Source organism: Apodemus sylvaticus, chromosome 8 (genome assembly GCF_947179515.1).
Source record: "Apodemus sylvaticus chromosome 8, mApoSyl1.1, whole genome shotgun sequence".
NCBI classification, from domain to species: domain Eukaryota; kingdom Metazoa; phylum Chordata; class Mammalia; order Rodentia; family Muridae; genus Apodemus; species Apodemus sylvaticus.
In genome coordinates, this window is record NC_067479.1 from 66,801,179 (window position 1) to 66,813,552 (window position 12,374).

At 45.8% G+C, this 12,374-nt stretch overlaps 1 protein-coding gene across 5 annotated transcripts in view; it reads right to left on the reverse strand.

The window, feature by feature from the left end:
* Window positions 1–12,374, reverse strand: part of Spata13 (spermatogenesis associated 13) — a 128,633-nt gene that overhangs the window by 98,397 nt on the left and 17,862 nt on the right. For 3 of the 5 annotated variants that reach the window (XM_052191269.1, XM_052191271.1, XM_052191266.1), the window contains one exon: window positions 10,756–11,027. The exons of 1 other annotated variant lie outside the window; for it this stretch is intronic. The gene's annotated coding sequence lies outside the window, so the exon portion shown is untranslated. Of the gene's footprint in view, window positions 1–10,742; window positions 11,028–12,374 lie in introns of all 5 variants that reach the window. One more of the 5 variants, XM_052191267.1, reaches the window with a different exon arrangement.

Below are 12,374 nucleotides of genomic sequence, written 5' to 3' on the forward strand. Positions count from 1 at the left end.
CTGCACAAACAACACCTCCTGGTCCTCACTCAATCAAATAATTTAAATGATGTAAAGATTGGGATGTTTCTAGTAAGAAATTTAAAAATGCACGTATCGAGGAGTTATCTTGCATACTTTGTCATGTAATCAGTCTGTTGTGGCACCACAGTCCTGGGTCTGGGATCTCTGGTCCAAGAGGACTCTCAAGGTCTCTGAGTGCAGCCGCTGGGCTCATACACAGAAGAGAAGCAAGAACCAATGAGACGTGATGACACTACTGACCCTGGGACTCAAGAATGGAAAAGTGGACCTGGGACCTGAGGACAGGAGCTGAATCTTTTCTATAAACTCTTCAAATCCCTGCCTGTAGTGGGTAAACACGAGTTCCGTTTCTTTTAAAGACTTATTTATTTATTATATGTAAGTACACTGTTGCTGTCTTCAGATACACCAGAAGATGGGGTCAGATCTCACTACGGATGGTTGTGAGCCACCATGTTGTTGCTGGGATTTGAACTCCAGACCTTCGGAAGAGCAGTCAGTGCTCTTAACTGCTGAGCCATCTCTCCAGCCCTTCAGAGTTCTTATAACTAATTCCCTTCTTGACTTAGCACATTGCATTAGCACCCATGTGTAGAGCAGGGAGTGTTGGTCTTGACTGTCGGTGTGGCTGAGTTGAGAGACATTTACTGAAGCACACTTGTGCCCGTGAAGGTATTTTCAGAAAAGAGTAAATATAGGCTATGCCATCGATGGTCTGGGGGCCAAGACAGAAAAAAGCCTGTGAGAGAGACAGCCAGTCCATTAAGCGACTTCCACTCCTTCTCCACTATGCACTTGACTGTGCTGCTGTGCCTTGCTGTCCTCAGTCCCTGGCCTCTCTGGCCTTTCAAAGTGAATTCAAAAAACAGCAACTGACAGGGAAAAGGACTTCAGGACTTCAGTGCCAAACTAGTCCACCTTTTCAGACTGAAGAGCCACCAGGTTCTCAACCTCTCCAGTATGATAGCCCCTGCTCAATACATTCCTTTGTATAATTATACAGTAAACATGGAGGCCATGGGTTCTGTTCCTCCAAGGAACGTTGACTCCTACACTGCTGGTCACGTCTACAGTGCAACTCCTCACCCCTGGTCTATTTGAAAGTACAGCTTCCTCCTTGGCACAGTGCCTGGCACACAGCATAGCTCCATGGATCACTGTTGAGCAGATGAGTAGGTATGTGGCCAAACTTGCTGTCACTTCCTTATGCTCCTGGAATGCCTGGTGCATTTTGTCAAATCATATGGACCCTTCAGGGAGAATCCAGATGCCCTGCCTGAAACCTCTGAGGCCCTGGCTACTGATCCTTCTCCAGCCACGTGACACATCAACCTCCATGGGCCTTCCCACTGGATGCTAATCCTCCACCCCTTATCTTCTTATTTCCTCTGACCCTTCCTTCAAGGGTCAAAAAGCAGTTTGTCTCTGCAGGGACTGATGTGCCTCAGTGGCCATTATCACATACCCAGCTCCAGGGGCAATGATACCCATGAGCCAGGGATGTCTCCACCAGGGCTCACTTGTGCTACATAGACCATATAGAATCTATATCATCCAACCATACAGATTCCCCCCACCTCCAGTTTTTGTTGCTTTTTGTTTGTTTATGTTTGTGTGGTTTTCTCAAGACAGGATTTCTGTATGTAACCCTGAGCTGTCCTGGATCCTGGTCTGTAGACCAGGCTGGCCTCAAACTCAGAGATCCACCTACCTTTGCCTCCCAAGTGCTGATATTTAAGGGGCACCAACATGCCCAGAACAAACCTTCTCTTATACACACAAGCAGGGCCTTTCACCATTGTCACCTGTACCTACTGCCCTGAGAAGACAGATACTCCTCTCAACTAACCATGGGGTTGTATCCTGAAAACCACACTGTAAGTTGGAAATACCAAGCTGAAAATCCATTGCATTCACTTAACCTACCAGGCATCCCACACTGGAGCACAGAACACTATCAGGGATTCTTCCTCATGATTTAGAGATCGATCGAAAGAAGTGACCACTTCTGCAGCCCAGCAAGGAGAAAGCTGGCCCTATGACACCCAGGTTACGGAACAACCAAACTGAAAATCTGAAGTTACTACTACTGAATGTGCACTGTTTCTAGACCATAATAATGAACATAAAGCAAACCCAACAACAATAGCAACAGCCTTGCCTTAACAAACTATCACAAGTCAAGAAATGCCTGTGTGGCAATCATCTTCATCTCCTGAAGTAACGTATTTCCAAGCTACACTCAAGTCCTTCAGTCCCTCCTGTCCACCCCCTGTCACTCTCTACCCAGAGCTAGATCCCTTCTCAAGTCCGAATCCATGCTTCAACTCTACAGTCTACACATCCAGTGCCCTCAGTTAAGACTTCCTGCAGGGCCCTTTTCACAGATCTGTGCCCAATGCCCCTCCCTCCCTGGAGAAGGCTCAACCCTCGAGGTCTTCATCATGCAAAACGGCCCTTGCCTGTAGAATCCTCAAAAACCTTCCAGAGAGCTTATTATATGGGAGGGAAGTACTGAAGGCTTTGGTCAGTTAAAACAAAAACTGGTCTCAGAGACCAACGTCTGTCCCCTTGATTCCTCCCACCACTGTTGCATGGAAAACCATGCTTTTCCCTATGTGACTTCCCATATCCTATGAGATCTTAAGGTCTGCCAGCAAGACAATTCATCATGCAAGTATAATCAGGAAATAAATGTGACTTTCTCTGTGCTCTGAAGCCTGGACAAGGAGTGTCCTTTGTAGGGGTCTCAGCCCTAGTGAGAGGAGGGAACAGTAGAAATTAACATCAAGAGCCTTCACATGAGGCACCACGATTTCAAGTCTTGACTCAAAAAAAGACACAGCAAGGTGCTGAAGACCAGTGTCCTGGGAGCTGCGCAGAGGTGGCAGGGTTGGAGGAGGGCTAGAGTCCGCCGAGGAGAGCAGGAAGAAGGGTTGCGAGACCCACAATGTCAAGGGCTACAGAGAATTAGTATGACGTAAGTAAAGGTTGTTACTATACAAATGGAGAGACCACTGTGTCGTCAGAATTGCTTTCCCACTCTGTGAAGGCAAAGAGTCGATGCAAAGACCTCTGGGATACATGCCTGGAGAGGCAGCTACATCCCATGCTCCTGTTGGGCTTCCAGAAAGAGAAGAGTAGAAAGACACACAGGAAAATGACAGTGGGTGAAAGGGGCTTAGAAGTGTAGTGCAAAGACCACTCACAAAAGACAGTACCTGACAACCAGTGGCTCTGCCTACTTCTCGAAACTTCAGCAATGACCCAGGCTTTACTTCAGAGCAGGTAATTCGTAAGCCAAGGAAAGCTAGCTGTGTGAGTGACATATAGGGTCTGACAAGAACTGGGTGAGTGGGGATACTGCCGTGGAAGATGACCCTCCTGTTAGGGTGCCTACATGCAACCCAGTGTTGGCTGGAACAGCTTCCTCCAGAAGGATGAGCAGAGGTCTCCTCCCTGGGGCTGCTCAGTTGGCATAGACATACTCCACAGAGCTGGGCCACACTAACCCCCACTAACTAAGCAGCACTTAGTGTCACTGTATAGAAAAGAAACCACATTTTTGATGAATTCACCAAGTAGCATTTCCCAAGAATATCCAAAGCCAAATAAATGCTTTCAGCTTCCTTGGTCTTCCTTCTTCTCAATGGGCTGATGGCCTCAGTAGCTTCAGCTCTCCTTCCTAACGGGTGGCCCTCTAGAGCACTTCTAAAAACTTGTATTCTCCCTGCAGGAATCTGGCGGGCCTGCAGCATCGCCATCTTTCTTCAGCTCCCAGAAACTGAAGGTTGGGACATTCTGAAAGGTGAAAGCACCAGGCCTGACAAGGGTGACATGATTCAGAGCCCAAGGACATTGTGGAGTCGCTTTGGCTGGAAACTTGGCTCAGACAAAATCACGGGAAGGTTTTGCTTGTTGTAGTTTTGGTTTGTTTGGTTCTAGCGCTGGGGATCCAACTGGGCCTCAAGCATGCCAGGTAACCTCAACCACTGGGCCACATTCCCTGCTTAGCATTCTGTATTTGGGAGTAGGTGTGTGTGCGTGTGTGCGTGTGTACACATATGTGTACACATGTATGTACATATGTATTTATGTGATTGAAAGCACATACATGTGTTTGGTGACGTGTGCCTGTGGAAGCCAGAGTACAACCTCAGTCGTCATTCCTCAGGAACGCCATCTACCTTTCTGAGTGTGTGTATATGTGAGTGGGGTGTATTGTGTACATGTTAGTGGGCTGTGTGGACATGTGCCTAAGGATGCATGTCTGTGTAGAGGCCAGAAGTTGATCTCAGGTGTCTTCTTCCATCAATCTCTGCCTTAGTTTTCAAGACAATCTCTCACTGACCCTGGAACACACCAATTCCACTAGATTCGATGGCCAGTAAGATCTGGGGTTTCGCCCTGCCAGAAATCTGGGGTTTCGGGGGTTACAGACATACGCCAGTGTGCCCAGTTATTATATGGTGCTAGAGATCAGAACTCAAGCCTCCATCCTTACACAGCAGGCACTGTCCTGACTAAGCAGGACATCTCCCTAGCCCACCCCCAACTCCCCTCCCCTTTTTTGAGGCAGGATCTTTATGGGCCAGAAGATCTACCTCCCTCACTTCCCCACTGTTGGGGTTGCAAGCATGCACCACCAACTTCTTGCACGGGTTCTGGGGACAGAACTCAGGTCTTGGAATTACTTTCCCACTTGAGCCACCTCTCCAGCCTCTTCTGTTTTCATTCAGTTTTGGAATCTCAGGGTTCCTGGCATTGGTTTCCCCGGGCCCTTGATAATATTCCCTCATCTCAATCCTTCTCTCTGTGACGACTTACCAGCCCCCAGCAGGTATGTGGCATGGACCTTTGCACTTCTCTGACAGGCCGAGGCACTTCTCTGACTATGGCTAACTTTAATTGGCTGGCACAGCATCCACCGTCTCCCAATGCTACTCCAACTCCTGCCAGCTGCTCTCCGGCTTTCTCTCTGCCCAACTCCACCACGCAGCAGATGGAGGAAAAGGCCCTCCATACCGCGTCCTTGAGTAGGGTGCAATGTCTACATTTCCTCACTTGGTAGCAATAGGTAACATTTATGTGTCAGCCTGGCTAGGCCAGGGTGCCAATTTGTTTGGTCCAATGCCAGCCTAGATGTCTGTGTGAGGACACATTACGATGTGAGAAGTCTGGGGGACTGGAGAGATGGCTCAGAGGTTAAAAGCACTGACTGCTCTTCTGAAGGTCCCGAGTTCAAATACCAGCAACCAAATGGTGGCTCACAACCATCTGTAATGAGATCTGACTCCCTCTTCTGGAGTATCTGAAGGCAGCTACTGTGTACTCACATATAATAAATAAATAAAACTTTAAAATAAAAAAGATGTGAGTAGCACTTAAGTCTATAGACTTTGAGAAGAGCTGGTTATCCTTCACGGTGTGAGTGGCCCTCACCCAATCAGAGGGAGGACTTAAGAGGAACCACAGGGTCTTCAGCACAAGGAATTCTACCTGCAACGACTTGTCCTGGATAGTTGTATATCAACCTGACACAAGGTAGAGTCATGTGTTAAGAGAGACCCTTATTTATGAAAATGTCTGTAAGGTCCAGCTGTAGGAGGCATTGTTTCTTAATTGCTGTGGGAAGGCCCACGCCATTGTGAGTGGAGCCATCCCTCAGCGAGCCAGGAAGCAACATCCCTCCATAATCTCTGCACCAACTCCTGCCTCCAGGTTCCTGCCTTGTTGAGTTCCAATCCTGACTTCCTTCTTTAATGAACAGAGATATGGAAGTGTAAGCCAAAGAAACCCTTTCCTTACCAACTCGTGAAGCCACAGTGGTCTACTGCAGCAATAGAAACCCTAAGACGTTACTGTTGGTGTCCAGACTCAGACATCACTTCCATCCAGGAATCCCAGCCTCCTGATCCAGCCTGCTGGCTCTGTGCTTGTGGGGGCCCTAATCACAAGATTACTTTCAAAGCTGAGCAACCATTTCTGTCTCTCTGTCTCTCTGTCTCTGTCTCTGTTTCTGGACATTTCCCCACTAACACACACCTTTTTGAATTTTCAGAATGTGGAAATCTGAAATCCAAAACCTCCCAAAGTGAAACTTTTTTTTTAAGTGTAGTATGGAGTTTATTCAGGGCATGCATGGGGAGGGGAGTCAAGAGGGTAGTAGAGGCAGAGAAACAGAGGGAGGGAAGGAAGGAGGGAGGGAGAGAAAGAGAGAGAGACAGAGAGAGAGACAGACAGACAGAGAGAGACAGAGAGAGAGAGAGAGAGAGAGAGAAGTCGAGGTCGGCCATGAGCACATGGAGAGAGCGGGAGAAGGGAATGGGGAGAGAGGGGGAGCAAGAGGGAGAGAAGGGGACAAGCAGCCCCTAAAGTGAAACTTTTTGAACACAGATTTGCGTCATGCTATAGTTTAGATATTTGCCTCTTCATACAATTTCGATAAATGTTCCCCATTTATTAAAAACTTGATCTCAGAGCAGGGGGGACTGGAAGCGATGTAGAACTGTTGGGGTGTGGGGGAGACTAATGAAAGTTTCTACGGCCACTAGGAAGTGTGCCCTTAGAAGGGCTTAAGGCAATGACTCTCAACCTTTGTAATGCTGAGACCCTCATCATGTTGGCATGACTCCCAGCTATAAAAATATTTTTGTTGCTACTTCATAACTATAACTTTACTACTATGATGAATTGTGATGTAATTATCTAATATGCAGGATATCTGATATCCGAGTCCTGTGAATGGGTTGCTTGACCCCAGAGGAAATTCAACCAATAGGTTGAGAACTACTGGCTGGCTTAAGGTATTTCTTACAGAAGCTTGGTCGGTTCTCTTGACAGAGACATTATGAAAAGCCTGGGCCTGGCCCCACCCAGTCTCCCTGGCTTCCTTCACTGCAGTCCAGGATGAGGAGAAGCAGCCCAGGCCTCCTCACCAGAGGCCCTGTGCTGTCTGGACTTGCAGCCTCACAAAGTGTCACCAGCTAAACTCTTTTGCCTTTGTGAGTAGTCTGCCTCAGTCATTTTGTTGGGATAATGGAGACGCTGACACACAGCTCAGGTAAGGATTCTGCATCATGGACTTGGCATCATAGACAAAATTGATAAAAAGGTTATATGACATTTCCTTGGGGCCAAATGTGCAATATCTATTTGAAATATAACCGAACTGTGTTCTGACTTGAGTTTCCTCTCTGTGGCATATCTCATGATGTTTATGAAAATATTCCAATATTTTAAAAATCCCAGATAAAGATACACACTCTCTGCCCACGCATTCATATAACCTACAGACTAGTTTTGTTGGGGAACTTTGACTAATACATGGGTCATGAAAGAAAACTCTTATTTATGTATATATATTCTAAGTTAAATCAAGGCAACTGGATACCTTCAATAAATGTATCCTTTGATTTCTAAAATACCATGCCTGTTATATTAAAATCAGTGATTTGCTTAAGGTTACTGAAATGAGACCTTGTTAAAAGACATTAATAATCATGATGTCAAAAAAAATTATACCAGGCTACTAATGGATTTTGAGTTAAAGGAGCAATTACTTCCAGGGGTAATACAAAAGTCATAACTTCATTCAGCTCTGTCAAGTCTCAATCCCTAATTTTCAGCAAAAGCTTATTTCTTAGTGAATGGATCTCCAGATAGCTTTAGAAAAAAAATTACAGCCTTGAACCAGCAGAATCTAAATTATGGGCCCCTAAGAATCATGCTCACAGTAGTATTTTGTTAATAAATAAAATCCTTCATGAAGAAAACTTCCCTAAAGCAAGCAATAATGTCCCTAGGTATCTGTCCTGTGCAGGCACAAAGCATTTACTGCAAGGTCTTTGGTGGCGAAAGTAGCATCTATTCAACCCCGCAAAGGATCTCAGTGTAGGGCTTCAGCCTTCATTATTAGGAAAGGCTTCTATTAAACCTCACAGAGTGGGAGCCCAAACTGGCAATAAACACACTTAGGAAGCAGATCCCCTGGAGAAGCAAAACAGAAAACGCAGGCTTATCCGGGTCCTGCTCTGTATGACATCAGAGACCTTCGCAGATGACCGTGGCATCTGCTCGGACACCGAGACAGCCGGGCAGGGGTGACCTTGTAGGTCGGCCAGTGGACTCTAGATCAGAACAATACTTGCTCCATATGCATTCTCGTATAAAGAACAATATTATTTAAAAGCAACAAACTGGGATTAAAGGCAGGCAGTGGTGGCACACACCTTTAATTCCAGTACTCCAAAGGCAGAGGAAGAGGAAGACGGACCTCTGAATTTGAAGCCAGCCTGATCTACAGAGTGAGTTCCAGAACAGCCAGGGCCACACAGAGAGAAAATCCCTCTCTTGAACATTAAAAACAAAACAAAACAAAACAAAAAACAACTAAAAACAAAACAAACCAGCAACAAACTATGACCATCCTACATTTTAGGTTCTCCACGATGCTGACTACAGGGTCACACCAGAGCAGGTATGGCTTTATTTGTGGGCCAGTCGCTAGGCAGGGGAGTCCAGACCATGAGATTAACAGGGATCTGAACTTTGTCCTGAACTGAACACAAAATCTGCCAGTATGTTTTGGAAGTCTGTGCTGCTGCCTGGCATTAAGTTAATATATAACAACAACCACACATCAGAGAGAGGGAAAACCAACAGTTTAAACACACACTCTAGAGAAACCAAAAGTGGCATTAACTGCCAAAAAAGCAAATCAACAAAACCCAGAGACAATCCTGGTGTTCAGGCGGCTCCATCTGCACTGTCCACGCTTCCCACGCATGTGCAGTTGTTTGCTGGCAATGACATGGTCCTGTGCCAACGGTTCCTGGCCCAAGCTCCACGAAATCAGTGAAGCTTAGGCCCAGAGTTATAGGGACCCAGCAAAGTGATCTGGCTTATGTTGGAAAAGTATCAAGTGGTTCCCAGAGAACGCTCGAAATGGCTCTAACACAGATTTCACAAAATAGCTCGCTCTCAATAGTCAGCACTGATGCTGACTATTCTATCAAAATCAGCTGGCCAGCAGTCAACCCCATCATTTCAGGGAAGGGAGGATGGCGTTCCAGGTACTCTGACTACATGCGTACTGCACATTAGCCCTTACAACAGCCCAGGCTTTTCTGGGTGGCTTTGAACAGGCTGCTTGCTTCCATTTCCCTGGGGCTAACAATGTCAGATCGGATCAACGCATGTGTTTGAGAGTCAAAACAATACGAGAAAAACGCAGCCACCATGTCTCAGAACACTTCTGGGCATTATTCTTAAAAATAATAAATCAGTATTCAAATGAATACCTTCCATATTTCTGGCACTGATGTCAAAGAGTCCACCTCCGTCTCTTCCTCTCATAGCCCAGATGCCTCAACAAGGCAGGCCGCCGCTTCGGCAGAGGATTCTAAGGTAGTAAAAGCTTTAGTTGTGCCTCCTTGAAAACTGTTTAGCAAGAGTTCCAACATTAGGACACTGCTCTTTTGTGTGTAAAGTTTAAGGAGTGATGATACCCTCGACTACAGTTACTAGCTCTGCCACCCACACGATCCTGGTTGGGCTGGAGGGCAGTTTTCCACAGGGAAATCAGGAGAATGTCAACTGTCCAGAAGAATCTTGTTCTCAGAACATCTGATGTGTGTGTGATTGAAAAAAAAAAAAAACTATGTTCAATTGATATGATTTTATATTCCAAAAACACAGCCCTCCTCAAGAGCATCTAAATTTGCAAATGAAGCAAAACAGGTGAAAAAATTACACCTAGTAAGATGTAAAACACGGGAAATATTAGCAGTCATAGTACTGGAGACACTGTGCCTTTGCTGTGCTGACTTCACAGCACAATCTCTCCAGCTTTCCCGGCAGGTTACCCAAGGAAGGGATGTACCTGTGACTAGGTGTCTGTTACAGATGCTTCATACACTCTGAACCCAAATGCAGCAAAAATAAATAAACACTGGGGGCCCACGCACCATTCCTCTAGTGTGGGCACCACTGCCCCTGGGTTCTTACAAGAGTGGCTCTGGCTCACGGGGTCTGGTTCAATGGAGCAGCTCTGTTTACCTGTCCTGAGTAATGAAGTGGAGCAACACACCGAGTTTTCCCAAAGCCGATACCATCTGCACAGCTCAAAGTTTTAACCCTAGCAGAACCACCAGGAATGGCACAGGAATGAGAAGGAGCACATCGAGATCTCAGCCTGGAGCCCCACTCTTCCGGAGGGTAAACCGAGGCTCCTGGGAAAGCATTCTTCTCCTGTTCACAGTCTCAGGTTGTTTCTACCTTGATCTCACACCGGTGGGCTGCCTTCCAAACCAAGGGAAGACAGGAATTTTCTTACAAACAATTGGCCAACAGAACAGTTTACTCGGGACTGGAAAAACTTGGTGGCAGAGCCCATCCTGATGTCTGGAAGCCCTAAGTTCAATTCTCAGCACTACAAAAGCAATATAGAATACCGCCCCCACCCCGCCTCCAGGAAGACCTTTTATTCTGCTTTTTAATTATTGCTGTATGCACACTTGTATGTCTGTGCCACAGGGGCACATGAGGTCAGATGATAACCTACAGGAATATATGGGTTCTGAGGATCAAACTCAGGTCGTCAGACTGGGTGGCAAGTGCCATTACCTACTGGGCCACCTTGCTGGCTCTTGTTCCAACATCTCTTATATATCAAATACTGTTTGGCGCCTTGGGGACAGGAAGGAAGAAGGACACACCTACTGCACCTACTTATCAGCCCCTGCCGGGCCATGTGCTGTGTTGAAGGCCTGTCACCCGAGTCTCTCAGAGTTCTCAGAAGGATGCATGGACTTATCTCCAGGAGACAGATGAGGAGGAGGGCAGATGGTGTCCCGTAGTGAGCGTGAGAACTTGCGTACACTACAGCTCCTGAGGACTTCTTCAGACTCTTTATTCCTTTGGCCCAGGAAAAACGATGGTTTTAACGACAGCTTCCAAAGAAATCCCATAGAATTGAAGGGAGGAAAAAGGATGCTTCTTTGCTAAAAAAAAAAAAAAAAAAAAAAAAAAAAAACTGAGTAAGGGGAGATTTCAGCTACTCATCCATAAGCAAAACCTGAGAATTCAATGAAATAGTCACCTATTAATTCAAATTAATACCAGAACGTGGTAGATAATAGATATCAGGGTATGGCTAATATCAGATTCACGAGAAGGAGCTGAAGATATCCCTGTAAGTCATCATTTACAAACTGTCTACTAGTATAAGATATTGTACCAGATAATCTATACTTTATTCCTGGGCTTAAATTAATTCTCTGTTATACGGGGGAAGAGACAAAGGACAAGCCTCAGAACAGGGCTCTCAGCTCATTTCCAAACAGCCAGAGTTGGATCCCAGGACAGTGCCTCCTGCTTCACTCTCTGCTATACTCAGGCGTATGTTTAAAATAACAGTCATGGTATGCATATACATATGGCACGAGTCATGGACATCTCCACAGCCACAGGCACCTACAGATATGTATTCATATGGAAACACTGACAACAAAACTAGGAGAAAATACTACAATAGTGGAAAACACAGCAGCTGGGGCTTGGCGATCCACACCTGGATCCCTGGGTTCAGGAAGCTAAGGTGTGAAGGTCTCAAGTTCAAGGTCAGCCCCGTGACACCTTCAGTAGTGAGACCGTGTCTAGAAAGCCAACCCAACAACCATTCGCCAATCATCCTTATGGCTTTAGAAACCGAAGTCATAAAAACACTAGCCAGCCAAATTCATGAGCTAGAAAAATCCCTTACACTGGGAGAGGGTAGTGAATGTACTCAAAATACATTGTATGCATTAATAAAGACACTATTTTTAAAAACCTAAATGTATATGAAGGAAAAAACCCTTAATAAAACATATTATCACCATTAATGAAAGAGGTTATATGATCATTTCACTTTAAATACTTCATTTCACTTTATTGAACTCCCAATAAACAAAGGAACAGACGGGAAAGGTACGCAAGCTGACGAAATCCGTCTCTAAACATGCACACTCCCCTAGGACAGGGTAGGTGGGGTGCCGCAGCCACCATTTCTAGTCCACGTTGTTCTGCCCAGCTCAGCTCAGAAAGTGGAGATAAAGACGTTCAGACAGGAAAAGAAATAAAGCCATCTCTCCATCTCTCATCGTGTGTCATAATGTCACACAGAAAATATAGTAAGGATAACATTGAAAAAAAAAAAACCATTGAGCTAGTAAGTACATGTGCTCAGCAAGCCTGCTAGTTAAGATGAATGGAAAAGACTGAGCCCCACTTCTACACTGCCGCAATAAACGTTCCCATGGGAGCTGTAGGGAAGAAATCCTTTTACAATAGCACCAGAAAGAATAAAT